The 23672-nt window shown below is 37.1% G+C and overlaps 1 long non-coding RNA gene across 3 annotated transcripts in view; it reads left to right on the forward strand.

Moving 5' to 3' along the window:
- LOC311444195 overlaps nt 1-23672 on the forward strand; it is a 257260-nt gene that overhangs the window by 137396 nt on the left and 96192 nt on the right. Inside the window, exon 2 of one of the 3 annotated variants that reach the window (XR_014697707.1) lies at nt 6608-6691. The exons of the other annotated variants lie outside the window; for them this stretch is intronic. This is a non-coding gene — a long non-coding RNA (uncharacterized lncRNA). The remainder of the gene's footprint in view (nt 1-6607; nt 6692-23672) is intronic. 3 annotated transcript variants of the gene reach the window in all.

Raw genomic sequence — 23672 nt, forward strand, 5'->3', positions numbered from 1 at the left:
GGCCTTATCTATATAAGCAGTGATGGCATATGGCTTTCAAAAACTTCATGCTGCTGTACTTTAAATCAGAGTGATCATTTAGCATCTCAAAAAGCATCATAGCATAGATTGAGTTGTCTGTAATAGCTTCAATATGGAAACACCTGGCTCAACAGGTGCCTGAAGTCACAGCAGGCCATCTGTTAGTGGTCCAGTCGGATGCTTTCTAAATGCATCTAGCAAGCAAGCAAGGACGCTGGGGAGTAAGGCTGGAGAGGGGGAATCCAGCAACCTGCACTCGAAATGCCAGGTACAGAAGCACAGGAGGAATGTGTATTGTAAGTAAGGCTTTTCATTCTGTTTCAGTCTGCTGGGAAGATTGGAGGCACTGTGAAATTTTTAAATAAAAGCTAGATGTAAAGTTGGAGACAATCACCAGCTGTTCATTTCTCTTCTGCAGCATGCAGAGGAACAAAGGCACATTAAAGACCAACAAAAGGATTGAAAGAGCATAGAGCAGCATCTGCGTGGCATGATTTCCACTACCATGGGGACCTCTGTCTTCACAGATGAATTTCACAACAGTGATAGGAGATGGCTGGGTAATGTTATTGCCCAGTGTTAAAGATCTGTCTGATATATAAATCCCCGTTTATGTCTGTATGCTGCTCTGATGGTATATGACTATAACCAGTAGGATGACTTGTTCTGTGCTGCTAGATGGCTCTGTGGCAGGTCTGTGAGGAGTGAACCTTCATGCAGGCAACATTGGCTGTAAAGCAATCCAATGCATAAGAACTGCTGCTTGTAGTGTTAAAACTTAATTCTGTTGTCTTTGCCACATTCTCATGGATTAGCAGCATGGCCCCTGGCATGTAACAGCGTGCCAATTGAACATACTGTACTGGCAGGAGAAAAGACCAGCCAGAATACAGAGTACTAAGAATTTCAAGGTCCTGAATGGCCATTAGTATTGAAATAAGCAGATCTGGCAGACACCATCCATTCTGTTTGTTTCTAGTGCTGTTCCTTTTTTTTTTTTTTTTTTTTTTTTTTTTTAAGTCAGAAGATAGCAGAGGGTGGATTGCCTGTATGCTTTATCTTGGCTCATCTGGCACTCTGGATCAAGCCATGTCTTCAATGGAAAGAGCTGCTGCCTTCCCCAAACATGCTTCCCACGTAGGAAATATTCTGGTGCACAAGCACAGCTTGTATGGGACTGATTCACTCAGCATGGACCTATAGAAGAAGAGCAAATTAGGATACTCTCGAGGACAGTTAGAAGCAAACATGCTGCCAAGCCTCTGAGAGTAGGAAAGGAAGAGATCTTTTCAAGGGACCCAGTGGTACTGCAGGAAGCTGTTGTCTCCAGAGGATGCACTGAAATCTGCTTGATTTAAGAGCAGTCCTGAAGAAGTTTTGCCCAGTGAGGACATATGCAGAGGGACAAGTTGTATCATTTTCTGCTTGAGCTGTCAGGTCAGAGCTTTTCCTATATCAGAAGTTTGCTTTGTTTATGTTCTAATGAGATTCAGAGCTCTCTTCTTCTGAGCTCCCGCACTGCCTGGCATCTACAAACAATTCAGCTCCTCTATGTCATTTAGTGAGTAGTCTTCCCTTTTCTAGCAAGTTCAGCTCCAGAGAGCACTAATTTGGTTTCACAGAGAGCAGAACAGAAGTAATATCCATCTCCCTGTCTTTAGGAGGGCTGGGCTTGGAGGGAAGAGTCTGCTACCCTTTCTGTCCTTGCAGCATTCCTGCTGGTTTCAGTTCCTCAAGCAATGGGACCGTGCCATGTTGGCTGGAAAGTGATTTGTTCTTTGTTACTTTTGGCTCAGCAGCGGTTTAAGTGAATCATTCACAGTCAGTAAGTTTCACGAACCTGTTTCTGTCACGTATTGACATAAGGAGTAGACATTATTAATTTAGAAAGCAGTTTCATACTTGTGTTCTCAAATGCCCTTAACATTATAGACACAGGAAATCCATTTAAAATATGTTGATTTCATACACATTTTCTTATAAAGTCAATGTAGCAGTGTTAACTTTGTATCATGAAGAGAGTCCAAATTGTAAGACACTTTACCCATTACTGACAGTGATCTGTATGTAAAAATCCCCTGCCTCCTCCAGCGTTTGCAAGGGATTTCAATCCTATTTTTCCATGTATGAAGACACATGCCCATTTTTCCATATGTACTCTTTCCAGGTTTGCACAGTGAAACAGGAACATAAATTTTCTTAGTGCATGACTGCGGTTCATTTCACCAAGCTGTAATTTGGATGAAAAACAATAGCAGTAGTGCCCAGTGTTTTAAATAATGGAAAATGCAGTGTTGTATATGAATTTTCCTATTGCTTTGTTGAGGAGCATGTAGCCTCATCGCTAGCACAGTGTGCACTGCACGATCTGCTCAGGCCTTTCTGGCACACACACATCTAGGTGGAACTGAGAGCCTTTATACTGGGAAATTTCCCTGGTATATAAGTGTTGTATAATGATGGTTATTTTGGTGGTTAGTTGTGACATTAAAAGTGTAACAGGTGAAAGCTGAACATGTTTGCTGAGAGCTATCTTGTAATTAGAGGAGAAATTAAATTGGCTTTTCCTTCTTATATTATTATTGGTGTGTCCATGCTAGTAAGATCCAAGCTTCAGAGTTTTACATTTGCATTAGTAAAAGCTTTCAGGCCACCTCCTCTACTATGAAGTGTATCAATGAGAAGGTATGTCCTGGTGACATTCCCTCCTCTGAAACACAAGAAAGACCAAACGGCATCTGTCTCTGAAGACAGCTTATCCTTGCAATGCAGCTGGCAAACACGGAGTGCAGAGGTTCTGGATTTGGCAACCCCATGCCACCTTTGTTAATGATCTCCAACCATAGGATGTGTTCATAGGTAGAGATCTGTCATTCATTTCAATATTTTCCCTTTTCTTTTATAGAGATGCTAACATTCAGATATGTTTACTAAATATGCAAAAATTAAGTTGTGGTATTGCTTTGAAAACCATTCCATTCTGTGAGGATTTATTTATCGTATTTTATCAGAGGCTAATCAAGATTTTCATTTTTGTTCTGTTTTCCAAAATACTTCAGAGCCTAGTCTTGTGTTTTAAATGCTAGTTTTAAATGCTAATCTTGTAACCAGAAAATTATGCATACAGTTATATTGCCTTGGTGTGGGGTTTAGCAGGCACATGCCTATGTTATTTTCAATGAATATTGAAAAAATGCCCGGGTGTCAAAGCTTTAGCCTTTATAACGATTGTTACCTACTCTCTATGGGACATGCAAACCTTTTTTAAGAAACCCATGTGGTCTGTTAGTGTTTTATATGAGAATTTGCTGACTTTCAGATTCTAATAAAAATATTTAGGTAATAGTTGATAGGTTAATTTTCTGTGTTTGTTTTGCTGACATGGCAAATTACCTAAGAGGAACTATTAAGCATGGTGTAAGAAAGTACAGAATTTGCTGATAGTTTAAAAAGTGTCCATCTACTTAAGACCTATGTAGTCTATCTTACCCTACAGTGTTAGCCTCTATACTCAAAACTGTCACCTAGCCATGAAAGTTGTAAATGTTCAGTGGACTGTGAACAAATGGAACACAAGTCTCTCAAGTCTGACAAACACAAAGGAGAACAGTTTAATGGGGTAGGTCTTCTGGGCTGGTGCAGCCCAACCATGTCTTTAGTCAAGTTTCGTTTCTATAGTATGAATACCATGATGGTACCATGATGACGAAGCCATCTTTTGTGAAAACGTTGCTACTTTCATTGCTATTTGTCAAAGATTTATTACAGGAGAGCATGAAAACACTGGTAAGATGTCAGGCACATGTATAGTCACGCTGTCACCTTCTGTGTGTGAAAATCATAAGGAAGCAAAACTGTCATTCATGTGTTGTACTCCATTTGACCTGCCTCTGGGTGGTCTGATGAAAGTAAAAAACCATCTCTGCACCTAAGGTTGTAGGTGGTTTTGATGAAGAAAATATGGGTTTTCCCTTCTCAGTGTTTGTATTTTGAAGAATACAAACTTTAGATAATATATAGGACTGATTAACATTTAAGTCTATGCTTTGTACTGTCTTACACTTCACATTATCATTTATGCTGTCCATAACACATGCATGCTGTGATTATTCCAGTCTAAGAGCAGTTCCAGGAGTTCCTTAATGAAACATTAATGTGGGAGGCATTAAAAGATGCCTCCGATACTTGCTTAATTAGCTTTTTTGTACTACCACGTCCCTGTTACTTAAGGCTGCTGTAATTTAGGGAATAGATTTACTGACATTTTCATTACAATATTGCTGATGTTTTTAGAAGAACATCCCAATTTACTGCCCAGATTAACCTGTACTCCACAGTGGTGGAGTGATTGTCACCAGACTCTCAGCTCAGACAGTGATTGTGATAACTTCATTTAATTCCCCAAGAGTGCCAAGGTCATTGATTTGGAAACAGACCTTATTGCAATGAATGCCTAGGAGGGAGCAAAGTTGGATATCCGAGCTTGTCACCTTCAACTTCAGTAATTCAGGTAAAATGAATCCAGATCCAAACCATTTTTCTGGGGAAGGAGATGGTGAAATCTATCTGCTGACCAGCATGGTTTTGCAGTGACTAAAGATTTACTTATTACATAATGGAGACAAGAAGTCAGATGCAGCCAAAGGCAGAAAGGAACATGAGTAGCAGGTTAATCTGTTGTGCTGAAAAACACTACTGCTAGCTTTACAAAGGGTCAAGAGAGCAGCAGTGAGGATGTTGTGCCTCCTCCAGATTGCTTGAATGACAGGAGTCATGAATTTTAGAGTGTAACTGCTTGAGTGGCACTTGGAGATACGGGATTTGAACTTTGGCTGAGAGGAAGAGTCTGTTTCCCTGATTAAAAAAAAAAAAAAAAAAAAAAAAAAAAAAAAAGGCATAACGTGGCTTTGGTTATAGTGAGAGAAATTTGAAAAAAGGTTTTATGATTTGAAATCATGTTAAACATTTATTTGTATAAAAGAGCAATATGGAGGAAAAGAATGTGAATTGTGGACATCCAACAATGCTTGATGGGTGTTCATGTTGGGGTATCCAGTGGGTAGTTGCTTGTTCAAAATGAACAAGAAAATGTTAGTGAAAAAAGCTGAAAAAAAACAAAAAATGAACTTTATCACAAAAGCATGGAATTGAAGTTCCTCCTGGGAAGATCCTGAGTAATTTTTTCTCCTGCTCTGGCTTGAGTTTAAATATTTGTGCCAAATCTCAAATGGCGCAGACTGGAAAGAAAACAAAGGACTGGTATATATGAAAATAAATTTCAAAGTCCTCTGATTTTCATGGGTATTGTAATAGAACAGCTTATTTATACCTGTGTGTTGATAAGACTGAAGGGGTCCATCATGAGCCCAGAGGGATATACACACTCTACAGTTTGTATAACAGGAAGAGAATGGGAAGTAAGTTATCTTTCCCTCTAGTTTATTAAAAACTGTTGTCTTCTGTGCAAAGAGAAATGCACTGAATTGTATTCCAATTGGGAAGAGCACTGGCATAAATATGTGCTGTAATTAATAGCTGTTCATTCAGTATCTGCTGGGCAGAGCAGACACCAGGGCCTCCAAACCACCATTTTTGGCTCTGAATGGGCAGCTAGTTTAGTGTCAGCCTTGGCATAGATCTTAGATAGTTGAGGTCTTCTTAATCACTTTTAGTGGATTACAGTATCCCGAGAGACAAATGTTATCTGAAGATTTCTAGAATATTGTGCTGTCTTTCAATGAGAGTCAAGAGACCCCTACATGAGAAGTATGATTTTCTGCTCTATCTGTTCTGGGTGAGGTTGAAATTGGAAAGTAACTATAATGTTTGTTTGTTTCTGTGGCGAGTTTTTTTTTGTTGTTTGCTTGCTTGTTTGTTTGTTTGTTTTGGCTTATGGTCCCTGTAGCATTCCTAAGATATATAGAAATGTTCTTCTGTAGGTTGCTCAGTCAAAAAACAACAATGTAGGCATAGGTTTGTAAGAAGTAGGGGATTTATGTGTATCTGTGTATGTGTGTGTGTTCACCTTGAAAGTTAAGTATTAAATATTTTATGTTTTCCATTTTCATTGCTAGTGTATTCAAGTGTACATGTATACTGGAGGCTTGGTAATTACAGAGAACAGAACAAAGAACATATGCCAACAAGGAAAAGAATGTCAGTAGGCTTTTGTAGTTGGTCTACACCAACATAAAGGATAATTCTTAAATTGTCTGTAGAACAAAGCCAAAGACAGTACCAATATTTCATTATGCAGTACCACTAATGGCAACAGTGATAATTAAATAATATTCTTTATTACAGAATTTCAGCAAGGCTGTCCATACACTGGGTTCTGTTCAATTAAAACAAGAACCTTCTTAAACTTTTAAGTAAATCTGCATTTTTAAATCCAGCACCAACATTGTTGGTGAGATATTCCAGCACAATAACACTGTATTACTCATGGTGAAATATGGTTATTTGGTATTGTGTATTATTTGGGGGTATAGTCGACTATGCAAGTTACTGGCTGTAAATTAAAATATAAATAGTTAAACACATTGTGATTGTCTTTATACATCTAATGACATCTAATGTTGTCAAGGAATTGGGATATCTCCCTTCCTCCTCTACCAATTAGAAACAAAGGAAGATCTCATCTAAACATGCTGCAGCTCTGTGCTACTGGGTATGTAAAGTGTTACCATATCCTTTTCACTTGCATCTTTTAAATATGTAATTTTTGGAACATGTATTTAGTAACCTTGTTGGTGAAAGGAGATTGTGTTTGATATTCTTAAGAGGTAAGAAATAATATTCACAACTCTGCATGTGTGGTGGTAGTGTTCTCATCCATATGCTTCTATTTTTGTAAATCTAATACTGACATAAGGTGAAATCTTCAGTACTCCTAAACTACTGGATAATCCACAACTGCACTCTTAACAGGAAATCAGGCTGGAGGCTACATTATATTTTACTGAAGCCTACCGAAGTCGGTAGGAAGCTTTCCACATATTTGAATGGCTTTTAGACCCAAGTTGCCTTTGAAACCAAAATATAATGTATATTGTAAGAGCACTCAAACCAACATCCAGACGGTCTCCCTACTTAAGTTGTTTTATATTGACAAACACATTAACTAGGGTGTAGTCACCTGAATGCTTTTTGATTCTGGGTCATACATGTGAAGACTTTGTCATTCCTTTCTCTTCTTAGTGAAACCAAACAACAGAACAGATAAAACCATAGCTACCAACATGCATTGTGATTGCACAATTCATTCTATGCATGCATTTTTGTCTTAATGCAAAAATACTTGGTTTCAGGGCCTGAATGCTCACATTGCATAATTTGATGCTATTACAGCTTGACACTAATAGTCTGTTCTTACAAAGAACATGTAAAGCACAACTTGAAAAAAAAAAAAAACATTTTGTTAAGAATTGCAACATATAAATGAATGTGTAGCCTGGGTGAAATTTAGGTTCCACTCTCTTCAAGAAAGCCATTATGCCACCTGCCTTTTCTTCTTACTTTCCCATCAAGAATATGAAGAGCAAGAAAATAACAAGCTGAATAACTTCCTAACACTTCCTATTGCCCACATTTCCTAAAGATTGCTGAGATAAGAAAGCACTAAGAAACTTGAAGGGCAAAAAACATATTTCTCATTTGATTATGCGTGTTTGTTGGGCGGTGGTGGAAGAGGAGGAAATGTCTGTTATGTTGTTGTTTGCTTTATTCTTTCTCCTGAGGAAAAATAAGGAAAATCTGGAGAGCTCCTGAGGGAGGAAAAATATTCTTTTTGTGAAATACTTTGCATGAGTACCAAAAGAATACTCAACGTCAAAAATTATATTGCTGCTACACTTCAATTCTTCCAGATGTGTTCTAAAATTATTTAGGATTTAAAGGACTTTTTCAAGTTAATGCCACTATACTGCTTCAATGCCTATATTCTATGTATATCTATATCCCCTGGAGCTATGTTTCAATGAATATGTAGGAATGACATGTTCATTTTCCAGTTTTTGCCTCTACAAAATTTAGTTTTCTTCTGCATCAGCTTTAAAGAACTATGCTTTTTTTGTTGGTTTGTTTTTGTTTTAATATGGGCTAGAGTTCAGAAGTATTATGTGAATACCTTGTTGCTTAAAAGTCAATAATATTGATGTTTTGTATTTCCACTTCTTTTTTTCCTTACCTTAGAAATGTCTACAGGCAAACTGTACATGTAAATACTTGAATGTGCAGAACAGTTCCATCTCAGTTATTGCGTGCATTTGTTGTTAGTGTAAAATAATGAACATATAGGCATTTATTATATAAACCTGCCTAGCAGTACTTTGTTTCATAAAAAAATTAAGCATAATACATTTTTTGCTCTGAAATTACTAAAACCTTATTTTCAAAGAGAAAAAAATAGATAATGTAGATATATTTGTAATTTTCCAGAGTAAATTCCTTATTTTTTCTCTTAATCTGATAAAAATTGATTTTTATCAATTTTATCAATCCCCCCAAACTTCCAAAAACTCTCTCCAGATAAATAACTTATGGCATCTGTATAAGGATTCCATGCGTACATATATTGAACACTAATGCTGTGATTTCTTAAATCTCCTCTTATTTAATGGAATGGCCTGTTTATGCTTCAGTGTGTTTTTGTGATGTTGAGAACTCTGTTGCAGATTCTTCAGAACCATCTTTTTTTTTTCCATCTTTTGCATTCACTTTTCATAATAGCTCACTCTTGGCAAGAAAGCTATTATGGAATTTAGTTCCTTACTGCTCCACATTCTCTCTTTCCTTTCCACTTCTTTGCTAGTGTGAAATATTTGTTCACTTATAATTTCCATATAATTATATGGAAATAATTTCCATATAATTTCCAACCTCTTTCTCACCTTTTTTCTCTTCATGGTGCCTCCCTTATTGCTGCCTTCTCTTTTTTTCCATCCAAGTATCAAGTCTCTAAGCTTATGAATAAGCCTCCAGAATTTGAAATTTTCTACCTCTTCTCCAACCAAGATGAGTTCAGATTTTATGAATGGTCTTATCTATGTACTTACCAGGGGACAAAATACATGACAACAAAAATGTCCTGCAGTTTTCTGATGCTGGGAATGAATATAAGTTTATTTATCTGAGGGACAGGTCTGAAAATTAAAATAAAATAAAATAACCCTCACATACATTGATCTTTTTATTTTATAAAATAATCGATTTATTTAATTTTAAGGTTACCTACTCGAACTGATGATAGAACTATCCCAATCCCCATCTCAAACCTTCAGACTGAAAATTAGCATTTATTTGCTTTTTTCTTCTGTAACCTAATTTCCCCGAACACAAATGTTTTGTATCTGTATGCACTCCCCTATCTGTGTATCAAGTACCATATTGCCTCTAGAATAAATTACTGACTGAGCTAGACACCAGGAAAGAATACCCTTTTGTGCCATTTCACTGCAAGGGATTTCTAGGCCTGAATATGCCTCTTTGTTGTACAATGGTGAGCTAAAGTTGCCACAATTAATTTTGTGTTGAAGCTGACCTAATCCACAGTGGGTTAATGAAAGGAAAAGTGATCAAAAAGCGGGTAAAAACAGTGGTTCCCAAACATGACAGAAGACCTCAGCTTTTACTGTGGTATCATCCCTTCTCTACTAAAACCAGCTAGATTCTGACAGAACAAAGGTAGTAGGATATTGATTAATGTTAGCATCCTAAATGTTATCTCTCTAGTCAAAGTTGTCTGTCCAAGCTGTTTTGTGGAGAGGAATGGAGACATAGAGGGGCCTCTGGTTTGCAGAGGATGTCCATACTCCAGGTGTCTTAATGGACACATACGTGAGGATGAATCTCCCTTTGCAAGGTAATGGTGAGTAGTGTACTGGAGCTCTAATGGGTAAACTCAGATTTTGGCAAAGTTTTTGGAGTTACTGTTTATTGAGGTTTACCATCCTTGGAGTGAAAATGGCAGGAAGGGTGCCATTTCTCTTTTCAGATGCCGCAGTTCACAGTCTGGTATGTTGTGTACAGAACCTACAGCCCTAGTTTAATTAAATGCTTTGATAATACACCGTTGACAAACATGTCATTGTTTCCAGGGTAGAAACTTCCCCACATGGATTACAGTAGACATGCTAGGATAGTATCACACTCAGACTTTGCCTAATCTTACTGTGTAGTTATCTGCAAAAGTCCTTGTACTTTGTGTAGCCCCACTGAAAATACTGAGATTAATAGCAGATTAAAGCACTACTCAGTAGGAAATTATGCGGGAGTACTGGGACACTTTGAGATTCCATCCATATTAAAAAAATCTTATTGAAAAGAAGAATAATTCAACTGAGAACAACGATGGGCATTTTCTTTTTCTCACCAACCCATGCACAATAAAAAATCAGCATTCTTCGTTCAGCTGGGAACTAGTTCTTATTGCAACTGTGTTTCATCACTGTTGCTTGTGTACTGGATGCATGCTGAATGAGCCTTAGCTCCAAAATAGCAAAACAAGAAATTGTAACGGCAGATTTCATTTAAGGATAAATAAACATTTCTTAAACAACTGTGGACCTGGATTCAGTTTTGGCCATTTGTTTTGGAAGAAGGAGGGGAAAGGAAAGGAAAGCAGTACATTTCAGTTTGAGGTGGTATGTGATGATCTTGCTGATTTAAACCAGTATTGGAAAGTCAGTGCTTTGTACCAATTTGTTCTGGATATCTTTCACTGTCAGGTAGCAACTAGTGCGGTGCAATGAGATATGTGGAAAGCGAGATGGCACAGGCTTTACATCAGCTGGGACTTGCATGTCTTGTAAAGCAGAAGAGCTGTGTTTCATGTGTTCCATAATCTGACCTTGCTCATTTTGTGCATTACCCAAAGCCTGCCACAATCACTGGAAACATTCCCATAGACTTCAGTGAGGTGCGGACGGGATTAGGTCTCAGCTAGCAAAGAGGTGCTTGGAGTACTCGACTAGCCTTGCTTTCCATAGCTCTCAGTCCTGTATCTGTGTGTTTACAGTAAAGAGAAGGAATAGAAAGATCAACAGTCCCTGGAGACTGCTTCAGAAACCAGTGCCTGACTTCTTTTGCAAAAGCATTTGCTTTTTTTTTTTTTTTTTTTTTTTTTTAACCTCAGAAGAAATAAGGGAAAGGGACATGGAATGTAGAGATGCATTTATTTGTTTGATGAGCATTTCCAGTGTATCCATATTTATAATTCAACCTGGTATCTCAATCTGAACATGTTTTATTTTTGGTGTATGGGAGTAAGCTGTCACCCAAAGTGCCTGCTAGGAATTTCCTAATTAACATGCTAATCAAGGTTTGCCTGAAGGTGTTGTTTAGATTCACTAGCAATACAAAGAAGTAGCTAACAGACACATGTGGAGGGACTTGAAGAAATAATGTTTCCAGAGAATACTGTCAACTTGTACTGAAAACATCAAGGACACAAAAATATCAAATTAATTAAATTGAGTTATAGTTAGTCACAAGGACGCATTAAGTAACTGGTCTTAACAAGATAGTATTAAACTGAGCTGTGAGGAGAGAGAGGGGTAAGGCACTTCCCTGTGAGAGTGCCTTAGATATGGGAGAAGTTTTGGAAACTTCATCTCATGACAGAAGAAAGCAACCTGGAATAGTGGGATTTTGCAAGTGACTGCTAGTATACTTCTGAAGAGGGAGCAAGACTCAGACAGCTCCAGTTGGGCAATTCTCTGCTAGCAGCTGAAGCTGTATCATTCCATGCTGATAGCCGCATCAGTCTCCCTGTAGCATAATGCCACCAGCTAGCAGGTCCCTTTAGATGGGGCTGTGCACTAGGCTTTTCATACCAGGTGTAGGTCTGAGTCTAAACAAAATGCTCGCAAGTTGGCATGATGGAAAGAGAATTTCCTCTGGAGAAGGCCAAGAGACAGCAAACTGAACTATAATTTTGCAGAATTCAGGAACCTCTTCTGTGTCACAAAATATTTCCTAAACAACAGGGCTCTGAAGTGAGCCAGCTCAACCTGGCTGGCTGGCTGCGAATACACAGATGGGAACAAACAGACCGCCAGAAGCACCAGTGCTTCCCTCTGTGGAGTTACAAAATGGTTGTAATGTCTTCCACATGTTAGCATAAGAGGCACCTTAGAAACATGAATGATAAATGATAGCAGCACAAATGATGATTTCCATTGTAGGAAAAGGCATTTGTAGGCAATAATTTGGCACATTTATCTATTAACAACAGATTAGTAGGAAGCTTAAAAAGAAGATGGGGTGGCATAATAAGGTTAATGATCTCACCATGCACCTAAATACATTCAGCTGTGTGGAATTTATATTGCTAATTTACTCAGTGAGAAAGCCTTCTGTTGGCCACTGTGGACTCAAGCAGAGTGCAGCATTCTGATTTGTTACAAGGAAAACCGTCAAGGATTAATTTTGAGTTTAGTGTGTATTTGAGTAATGAAAGCAAAAGTTTGAAGGCTGTTAGCAATCTCTTTGGGAAGGTAGTCAACTTCTATTTAAACTGTAAAGCTAAAGTTACTAACTATTGAGTATGCTGCAAGTAAGCTGACTACACAGTAAAATACAGAAGTGATAGAATGTATTACAAAGGCTTACTATAAGAGTTACTGTAAGAGTCAGTCTGTAATTCAAAAGCTTCCTGTAATGATTTTTTTTTTTTTTTAATTTTTAAAAAGTATTTAAAAAAAAAAAAAGCTGTTTGGTTTTTACTGATGAAGTAAGAAAATTCAATATGGTAGTCAACCGTTATGAATGCATAGTTTCCTGACTCTTTGAAGGATGTTTGAAGCATCAGCAAGATGTACGCACATTAACAGATGTGCATGTATTCTCATTGTCATGGTCCATTCTGGTTCAAGTAGAATATCATAATCTATCAGAAGAAAATCTGTGTGTTACCGGTCTTTATAATTTTATTTGCCATGCATAGTTTTTTTCTCATATCAACAAGAGATGACAGGTTGTAGCACTCATTGCACACGAGGACTGTGCAGAGCCTTGGAATCACAATTTCAAGCTTTGTTCTTGGCCTATCCCTAACCATTTTTCAGTATAGCACCAGGGTTTTGTATTTTGCTCGTTTGCCTGAGAAATGTTAAAAAGAAATTACAAACTTAAAATACCTGTATAATCATGTATAATCATAAAACCTTGCTAAAGGTTTTAGGCAAGTTGTAACTATTTGTTTGGAAGCAAATAGTCCTGGTGTGAATTCATGTTACTAGCCTGTCTTTGAGTAACAGTGAGTCACCAAGGTCAGAGACGTTCTGTCTTATCAGATCGTTTTTGAGGGAAACAAACAAAAATGGCTGTAAATTGCATGTGTGCGGATGGCGGGAAGAGGAGGCAGGCAGCTATGGAAGATATATTTGTATCCTGTGGCCTGTCTTTGTTTCTGTAAATAGGCACAAGATGATAGATAATTTACATAAATAAATACATTTACTGTGCTATGTCAAGATGTAAGCGGAACACTTAAAGCTGCGAAATTGAGACTGTACTTTTGGATGAGAGGACTTCATAAATCTGTAACTATGAAACAAACTCAGAGGACTAGAGTATGGATGGATATATGGATTTAGTTTATTTTGCTTGCTTTGCTCTGCAGAGCTACATATAATCTTGATACTTTTTCCTGTGAGTTTATTGCCCATATGAGTCTAGGAATGATACTGCATTTGGCAACACAGCCTATGAGAGTATTATGTTGGAAACTAAAAATGATTAGTAAAATGAAAAGTCAAGTGAAAGTAAAAATAAGGTAGTTATCTACAAAGAAGCAGGAGACCTCACTGAAGGCATTAGGCATGCTAAACACGTCTGGTGTATCTATTTACAAGAAAGACTAAACTGTACCTCTCTTTTCTCAATATCATGGAATACTGTGGCAGGTAAGGTATTGCTGTATGGCCATGACAGCAAGATGCTTCCAGATCTCTGTGCCTTTGATCCCAGTCTTACAGATTATCATTTCAGTCTTCAAACAGAACGTGTCATCACACCAGAGAGACCTAAAAAGTGGTTAAAATTGTACTAAAAAGAACAGTAGTAGCATTTCCAGCATAATCTGGCTGAGTTTTAGATGCCCAGAGATTTGGTGTTGAGCTGTATTGTTTCCACTGTCCTCACACAATTTCTTTTTTTTCTGCAACAAGGTTTGTTTCTTGTCCAAATCTACTGTGAAAGTAAGAACAAAACAAACGTGACAAACCAATGATTAAAACAAGCTGAAACAGAATGTGCTTTAATATTGCATCCAGACTGCAATAAGGGAAGAAATTCTATGGAACCGGGTGATAAGGGTGTTTTTTTTTTTTTTTTCTCTTTTTTTTTTTTGGCCCTAAATCGTCAGTCAGTTGTCAGCATTGACAAGACTTTATCATTCACAGAAGACAAGCAGCATTAGTACTTATGTTGAAGTCCATATCTCATTTACAAATGTCTGAAATCAAATCTAACAGAAATATGAATCAGCTGCAGTACAAAATAGTTACTGCAAAATATCTTTTCTTTCCAGTGGAGGCTATCTGTGAGTAGTTTCATTGTCCTTACTAAACACAAAAGATAAACTTTCTGAAAACTAGTTCAGTATTTAAGAGGAGATCTCCTGCTACTCACCATCATGAATACAAAGAAATATGGCTCCATAAAATCAGACTATTTCAGGAAATTTGGTCTTTCTAGTAAGCAGGGAAATAAAAGTATGGACTATTTGTGCAATTTATACAATTTAGAACTGTTTAAACTCTAGTGTATCTAACAGAACACTAATCTTACTGGAATTACAGCCAAACGGCTTTGTCTAATACCAAAAGCTAAAATTATTCATGTCTACTAAGGTCATTACCTTTTTATCTTAGGTAGCATTGTCAACTATGTGTTAGTTTCTTGTTGTTGTTGTTTGTTTGTTTGTTTGTTTGTTTTTACCTTCTAAAAGAAGCTTTTATCAGCATGTTTTCTCTGACCGGACACATATATGCATTTATTTTTATGTTCCAGCTGACCAGGACTGCTAAAACATTATTTCTCCACGAAATCTTGAAAATCCTAACTGAGGAGAATGTATTACTACTTTTCATTCCTTTTTAGCCTTACCTTGTTGACTGAAACAACTCAGACCTGCATTGTTTTGTATCTCTATTCTCATATCACTTTTATTACCAGAGGGTTGGTAAAAAAAAAAAAATAAAATAACATAGAAACACTAGTAATGTTTCTGTATTACCAATTTGCCAAAAGACTGCTCAGTTAACCTTATTACACTTACATACTTAGTTACAATAGCATGTTAACTGGAAAAAGCTGCATAATATGTTAAGTGTTATTAAACTGCTTCAATTAAAACACCAGCACATGATAAATACGAACCTTATCCTCAATTGTCCACAAAGTACATCAGTGCTATATTATGTGAGCTGTGAAATTTTAAGTTCAGTTGCTGCAGGTTCATCTTTATCTCTCAGTAATGACTCATGAGATGTTATACATTCTGCATTTAAGTGGAAAGTGCAGAATCGTATCAAAGGTATGGAAAAAACAACAAAAGAAAACAATCATTAATATTTCTATATTTTACAATCTTGGTTGACATCAATGATTCATTGCACTTTATAGAAGTTTTTAAAAATTCATTGTACTTTAACTATTTGGATCATTCATTGTCTTGGATCTTTTAGATTTTGCAATTTTAACAAGTGCCAAGTAAGGGCATTGCATCTGTAGTTAATATGATTAATTATTAAACTACCAAGAGCAGTCTTGGAATCTCTTTGAATGAGTTTTGTTACATCTATAACAGTTGGCAAACCTGTTCTGTTGTAACTAGTTTTGAGAAAATAATGTGCTAGTGTCTTCAATTATTTTTAAAGTCATAAAAACAAAGAGCTGTAATATAAATTAAATCTTAAAATGTCAAAGACTCCCCCCCTCAAAAACACCAAAACATGCCATTTAATACAAAGTATTTGTTGTCTTTAACATTTGCCTACAGACTCAAAATTTACTTTAAATAAACTATATGGTCTTAAAGCATAGTTCGGAGCTTAATTGCATAGTGACTGACTTCCTTTGGGAAATCTACTGTGTTTTATGGTGACTATCAAGAGACTCATGTTGCACAGATCTCCCTCGTTTCCCCACGGGGACATGGATGATAGAGTTCTTTTTGTTGTTGTTTTCTGTTCAGCTTGAAAGTAGTCTGTTGAAGCTGCTGCATTGTTAATGGAAACATGCTGTGTAGTGCCCAAGATACTCTCCTTTGAAATAGGAAATTAAATTTTAAAAGCTTAATTAAGATAATGCTGAAGATCCAGTTTACCTACAAACAAATGGTATCAGAGTTAAGGGAGTAAATGCTGCTATGCCAAAACGATTCCAGGACAGAGATCTTCAGGCTGATCTGGTGCTGTTTTATTCATAAGCAATCCTGTAGTTTTCTTATTTATTGCTCATCACTAGCGAGGTAGCAGATAATTTAATTTGTGATATCACTGACAGAGAGGCTTCCTCATTACCATCAAGTTAATTTGTGCTATTAAAAGTGTCTGTTACCTTCCCACTCGTATTATGAGCCACCGTAGGATGTGTTCTATTGCAGAGCAGCACGTTCCATGAACTCTTGCTTGTTAGAGAAATGTAGTGCAGCCTGTGATTAGAGTATTTAAATTTCAGAATGTTCCAAGGACCTGGTATAAATTAGGAAAATACTGAGTGAGCTTCATTTATGGAAATTTTGCTTAGTATCCAGAGATCCACTGAGGAGTTGCGGGATTTGATCTAGTATGCAAATACTGATATGATATTAGTGGTTTATGAAGTAGATCATATGTTTCTTTGTAAGACCATAAGCAGAAATTCAGACTTTGAATGTCTTAGTCCAAGAAGTCAATAAAGCTTTATGTGCTGACAGTTCCACTACTTTTTCACCTGTTGATTACAGAATTAGGATTATCTTACAGCTATCTGAAAGGTCTCATGTACTCTGAAGGACCTAAGAATGCAAATGTCTACTACCCATTAAAATAATGCAAGAAGTATGTTGATTAGGTCTTGCTGGGGTAATATCTGAATAAAATTTTATTATTATTATTTAAATCTTTTAAGTATTTTGCCTTTAAAAGTATTGCTTACTGTATTGTTACAGGAAATCTGAGTGCTTGTAATTTGTGTTAAAAGGTGGGACAGAAGAAATTCTGAATATTTGATATTACTTGCCAAGATCCAACTATAAGAGTAGGATGCACATCATTATCATTAAGGATGTGGAGTTTATGTGAATGGATGTTAAGATGTGTAAACTGCCAGCCTGGAACAGGATCCATAATCAGCACCATTTTTTCTGTTCAGAAGAAAAGCTTCAACTGGATGAAGACTGCCAAGCGTGATTTTCCAGAACAGCAAAAAACACAAATGGATTGGGGAAGGAAGAGGATGGGAGAAGGGGAAACAGTAGGCACTTTCTGTCTTTCATCTCTATACCCTTTACTGAGCTTAAGCACAGAAACGTTCAGGGCTTCATTCCCTGCTAACTAAAACTTGCGGTCCTTGTGTCTAAGTCTCTTACGATCTCATCTCTATTACAACATACTCTTTAAGAGGAGGTACTTACAAAACAGCTCCCTGAAATAGAAGTAGTAGCAGCTGGGGATAGTTGAGCCTGCTGTAGCAAGCAAGCAAAAGCTTGCATTAAAAATATGAAAGACACAAGACATCTTATGTGACACTTTTGAGGCCTATCAAAAGGCTTGTCTCTGTACAAGCAGATGCAGAACTGGGAAGCTGAGTGAGAACCCTTCTGTGAGACTCCTGAGCATTATTACAAATCTCACCTGTGCTTGTGTCAGTTAGATACTGAAGGTTCTTCAGGGAATATGTCAGAGTGACATTCAGTGACAACACCTGGAAATATACCACATTATTAATGGTAGGCAATTCTCACAGGCTGCCTGCTTTCCCTGCCTGCTGTCAGCCAAGTGATGCAGGAATCCTCTCTGACAGTGGTCACAAATAGGAGTCTAAATCTTCTTATATTGAAAAATGTTCCATGTCAATATGTCTTAGCCAGATAAACAGTATCAAACAGAATTAACTTTAACTTGAGGCAACGTTGCAGTATCTTGCTGTAGGAAATCAATGCAGACTCAGGTTTTTGCTCAGAGAGGCCCCACATTCACTAAGTTCAACTCTGCTCCAATGGACATACTCCTTTCTGTAGGGCAAGCCAAGGCTTCAGACCCTATTAAGCCCTAAGTCTCTAGTGAAATAAGACTTCCCCCCAAAAAAACAACATTCTCTCTTGCTTGCTTTTTCATGCAGGCTACGTTTAAAGTCACAATTAATTTCTCTGTCTCTCAATCACTCTTCTGGGGTCAAAGCAATTTCTCAGTTGTAAACGCCTGGCCTCCGCAGATATAGCAGTTGTGTTTCCTGATTAAAATATTTTAGAATTTGGTCCTTTAGGAGCACGCAGAACAACATGAAAATCCAAAGCTAGAGCTCAAGGGAAAAAACAAAACAAAACAAAAAAACTGTCAGATGTGCTGTGAGTCACAGTTCATGAGTATCTGATGATGACATTGATAGCACACAGTAGATTTACCAACAAAACAATACTAGCAATTTGCATATACCAGCAATGAATCAAGTGGGAAGCTCTATACACACACGCACTCTTACTCTCCTCCAGGTTCACTATAGCAACTTGGCTTTGAGATGTCATTCATTTCCAACGCAGACTATAATTTGAGGTTGCCTGAGATCAGAACTCTATTTTGGGCCCTCTCCCTCCCCTGGCCTGGACTCCTTGCAATTGCTGCATTGCAAATTTTCACCTTGTTCCTGTATGGGTGCACAAGACGGCTGGGCATGGTGGGTCCTGCATGAGCAATCGAGAAACCCCTCTTTTTCTTCCCTCGCTCTGTCTTTGGCCTGGAGATGATAGTCATTTTTCTCTGTATTTGAACATTAGACTCATAAACAGAAAGAATTGAGTCTGTTGCTTTTTTTTTGGCTAAACTTGGACGGGTCTTGATGGATCTCCTTATAACCTTATAATCTCTTATGGTAACAGTAATTATTCTTTCACAGCAGTTTTTGCGCTTGTGCTTCTGAAATACTCTTGGCAGGTTTCAGCAGCTAAGGAAGAATTTCTCATGCAAGTTAGACTGACAGAAAGATCTGTGGACTCTTTTCACATTAATTGGAGAATATAGGCAGGATTAAAGTACAATGTGCCTGATTGTGATTTGTTTCTAGCTTTTAACTGGTGTGCAGTGAAGCTGAGGGTCAGAAAATGATCACATCCCAGAAGGAAGTGCCCTTAGTATCTTGGAGAAGGAAACCTGAGGTTCTCACATGCACAGCCTCCAAAACACAAATATGCCCCCTTTGAAAGAAGGTGAAAGAAAGCTTTTGTAAGTATAAGGCAGAGGCTGGCTGACCTAGGCTGTTCTTTGGTAGTTGTTAAAGCAAAATAAAGGGAGGTAGGTTTTAGCCATATGACTGAAGAGCATGGTTGTGCTTTTCATCTTGAAGTGTATCCATTTGTTTTATTCTCTTCAATCCACTGTTCTCCAATTTATACATTAGTCAGAATTATTTGTAGGCTTTCCATTTTGTCTTTTAAAGTCAGTAATTTTGAGGCATTCACAAACACTCAATTATGAATATTCATTTAGGGAAAGCATGTGGCAACTTTCCTGTCCTCTGTTCAAATGACTTATAACTAAAAGCAATGTGAACCACATACTTCAGTGTACTATCATTTGCAATTCAAGCATACAGTATTAAATCTTTGCAAATACTTGAGCTAGGGAAGCTTTTTCACTGGAGTATTTGGGAAACACAAAGAAAAAGGAATATGAACAAAGCAAATGAATATTCACATAAAATTTTTAACCTGTTCTGCAGGCTGTCTTCAGAGATTCTTTCTTTTTTTTTTTTTTTTTCCTGTTTTATCAATCTTATATTTAAAAAGCAATTAAAATAATGACTGACACCAGATCAGATTCTTTATGCCTAGCCACTCTTTCAGGTCTTGTGGGTGGATTTTTCTAATTTTGCTATTTCCAACTGAGGATTCTCTTAAAATGGAGAAACCCCAGGTGACCAGGAACAAATGACATTGTTCTTTATATCTCTTCTTCTGGAGCTCCTGGTACAAGCAATGCCAAAGGAGATGATGGCAGCTGATAAAATTTAGAGTACCCTAATGCATTTTGAGCTTGGCCTGGAACTGAAAGCAAGGATACTATGACTTTTCATTCAGCTTTGTGACAGACTGGTTTAGCTGTGTAAATAGTAGTAGTGCAGAGACTTTATTTCTTCTTTAGTGTATTTCAAAACATATTCCAGATTACGTCTACAAAACAACATCATGATATTTGTAGATCTCTGTACACTATGGAAAAAATACTGAAAGGAAATAAGTGAAAAGTTGCAGTATTCGTTTTTTTTCAAGCATTAGGTATATTTTTTTCTAAACACTTTCTCCAGAGATTAATAAACCAATGATGGTATTAAATCATGGAAACACAGGTGAGACCATGAAAAAGAGAATCAATTTAGGTGGAAAAGGCAACCCAATCTTATAGGTAAGAACATATTACTCATGTGTCAGGTAACAAACATTAAATGGCAGAGCATAACAACTGAATGTAAGCTTTCCATTAGTTTCTAAATAGACGCTATAGGAGTCTGTGTATGATCAGTCATGGACAAATAGGAACCTTCTTCAAAAAATTAGATGGTAAGGTGCAGTGGGGATTATGCTGTAAGTTATTTGAATTGTTGACTGGATACAAGAAGAAAATTTTTCACCATGAGGAGAGTGAACAGGTTTCCCAAAGAGGTTGTGTAGTCTCCGTTCTTGGAAACCTTCAAGATTAACCTACATAAAACTCTGGGTAACTTGATTGAACCTCGTAGGTCACCCTGCTCATCCAGGAGGTTGGAGTAGAGACCTGTTGAGGGTCCATACAATGTGAAATATCCACGGTCATATCTTGTATTGCAATATGTTAATGAAGCCAGAGGGAGGGACCAACAGGGAGAGAGTCAAATGTAAAAGACATACCAACAAACAGAATTGTTCACCTAAGAGTGAACAGATAGATGCAAAGAAAAGATGGACAGTGCCTAGCACTATGTAAAGTAAGGAGGGACAAAAGAGCACCTTGTACAATGTTGGAATAAAGTACACTTTCCCTGCTTCTTTTGTGACAATTAAGAAAGATACTCTGCTCTGTTACATTCAATTATTGCATTATCCAATCCAGCATTATTTATTTAGAAGCGGACTGCCAGTGTTGAGGGATTTAGAAGGCCTTAATGATAGTAATTAAAACGACTGCTGATGACCTGCAAGTGAAAAGAATGTGGCATTATCCCCCAAGATATAAGCTACATTTGTGCATTGGTTTATTATTTATTATGATCTGTCATGTGCATCTGAGAAATTGCACATCAGGATCTAAAACTGTCCTACAGCATATTTTGTAAACTTTGGCTGCTAAACTGATAACCTTGTTGTTATGTTTATTTTATTTTTTCAAAACAACTCAGCTTTGTTTGCACACCCAATCCCATCCTCTTACCCACCAATTCTTATTTGGAAATAAGAAGATATTTGTCTCTTAACATTAGCTCTTTTGAAAGACATCATACTGTCTGATTCACCTAGTCAAAACTTTTTTTTTTTTTTTTTTTTTTTTTTTTTAATTTATTTCATTTGGGCATTCCTTGTCAAACACCAAATCCAAACCTAAGTGATTGCTGGCCTGGGAGCTCTGTTTCTTTTATGCACTCTGCCAAACTCTGGCATACAGCCCAGAAGGAGCTTAAAGAAAACTTATCTCATTTCCACTGAGGTCTAATAGGTATGGGAATTCCCCTGAGATAGTATAGAAGTAATTTTCTCATCAGCTGTCAATGGTCCCAATCCACATGACACAGATAATTTAAGCATCTCAAAAGGGTAGCTTTAATTTAACAACATCTCAGACTGGGTCTATGACCTTGAACAGGAACATGTGTTTTTCCCTGGTTTGTGAAACTCTGCTGTATTTTATTGAACTTCTATTTTTCTAATGAAATTGGTAATTTTCGTAGGAGATATACACGAGGTATTCCATGAATTCTTGCAATAATTATATAGCTGAAGACCAATTTTACCTGTGTAGAACAACTCTTGACATTCTATGGAGTTTGGCTGAGAGGGGGGGCATCCTGCAGAAACTTCTGTCATCACCTAATAGAAAAAACATTTTTTTTCTCACTTTGTCTCATCTTCACTTTTGCCTGTCAAATGACAAATTCAGGCATTAGAGACTGCTGAGCAAAGAGCTTTTACAGAAAATGATGTGTTATATGTTTGTAGGTGATGTCCCTGAGATAATATGTAGAACTGTGTGATAAATGTGCACTGTACTTTGCCTCTGGCCAGGGTTGTCTGCAACGTTCAGTTCAGTGACAGAACAAAGGAACAGGAAAAGAAGAAACAAAAATATCCAGGTTGCCTAAACCTGAATTGTTCTTCATTTGTTGCTTTTTGTTTTTCCTGGGGGATGAGGGAAGAATAAGTTATTGAAATGAGTTTTGTTTTGTTTTGTTTTTTGAGACATTTTAAACTATTTTGTAAGTGAAGCAATGGAAGCAAAAGCCTTATTTTGGACACAGATTTTAAGTATTATTCACAAAACACTGAAAACATGAATGCGATTTGATAAAGCATGAATATATGATGTGATATGATTTGGGACTGGGAGAGTAACACAGGTTCAGTGAAGACTGCAACAAGAGAGTAATGGGGGAGCACTAAGCAAAATGCACTTACTGGGAATTGGAAGGTCCAGATTTTACTGAACCAGTTTTAGTGCAAGATCAGAATATGCCAAAGGAAAGACTAGATGTGTGGGAGGAATATCTCATGGCTGGATCAAGTCATTTCCTGTTTTCAGCAAAGCACTGACAGAGTAAATAGTACTTACATAGAGAATGCTGAGAGAGCAGCACAGGTTTTTTTTTAGTATCTTCTCATTCTGTGTCCTAATATATTATGGATATATTCCATATCATATTCTTTTCCTACTGTGTTTGACACATTTTGCTTTGTAAAGGAAAGACAAAAAATAATCTTTTAAAAACACTGTAAAATGTTATTTTCTACAAGAGAAAATGTACACAGAACACACTGTGATTGGAAGGGTGTAAAGATTTTTATGGGAATTTAGTTCTTCCCTGAGTAATGCAGCCATCCCAAACTCATAAAAGCCTTCCTGCCTCTCTGCACTGCCATGTATCTTGTTTCTGGAAGGCCATAAATACTGACTTTCATACATTTATATTCTGGCAAATATGTACGTATTATTATATGTATGTATTATTAAATTCAAGTGTTGAGTTGTTTTTTTTTTCTAATTTTTATATTTCAAGATCCACAGGCACATATTTTCTAGTAGGAGTACTTGATTGTCTTGGGAGTGGGGTTGAGAAGAAAAGAAAAAATCAAACTGGTTTTAAGATAGAGCTTATTTGGTGTCACTGGAGTTTTCTAAGAGAGTAGGAGGCCAAACACCCTGTTTGTTCTGTTCAGGTGCTTGCATGTCTTGTTGAAGCCTATAGTCACTTTGGAAAAAAAT

The sequence above is a fragment of the Aythya ferina genome, assembly GCF_964211825.1.
Source record: "Aythya ferina genome assembly, chromosome: 13".
Lineage (NCBI taxonomy): Eukaryota > Metazoa > Chordata > Aves > Anseriformes > Anatidae > Aythya > Aythya ferina.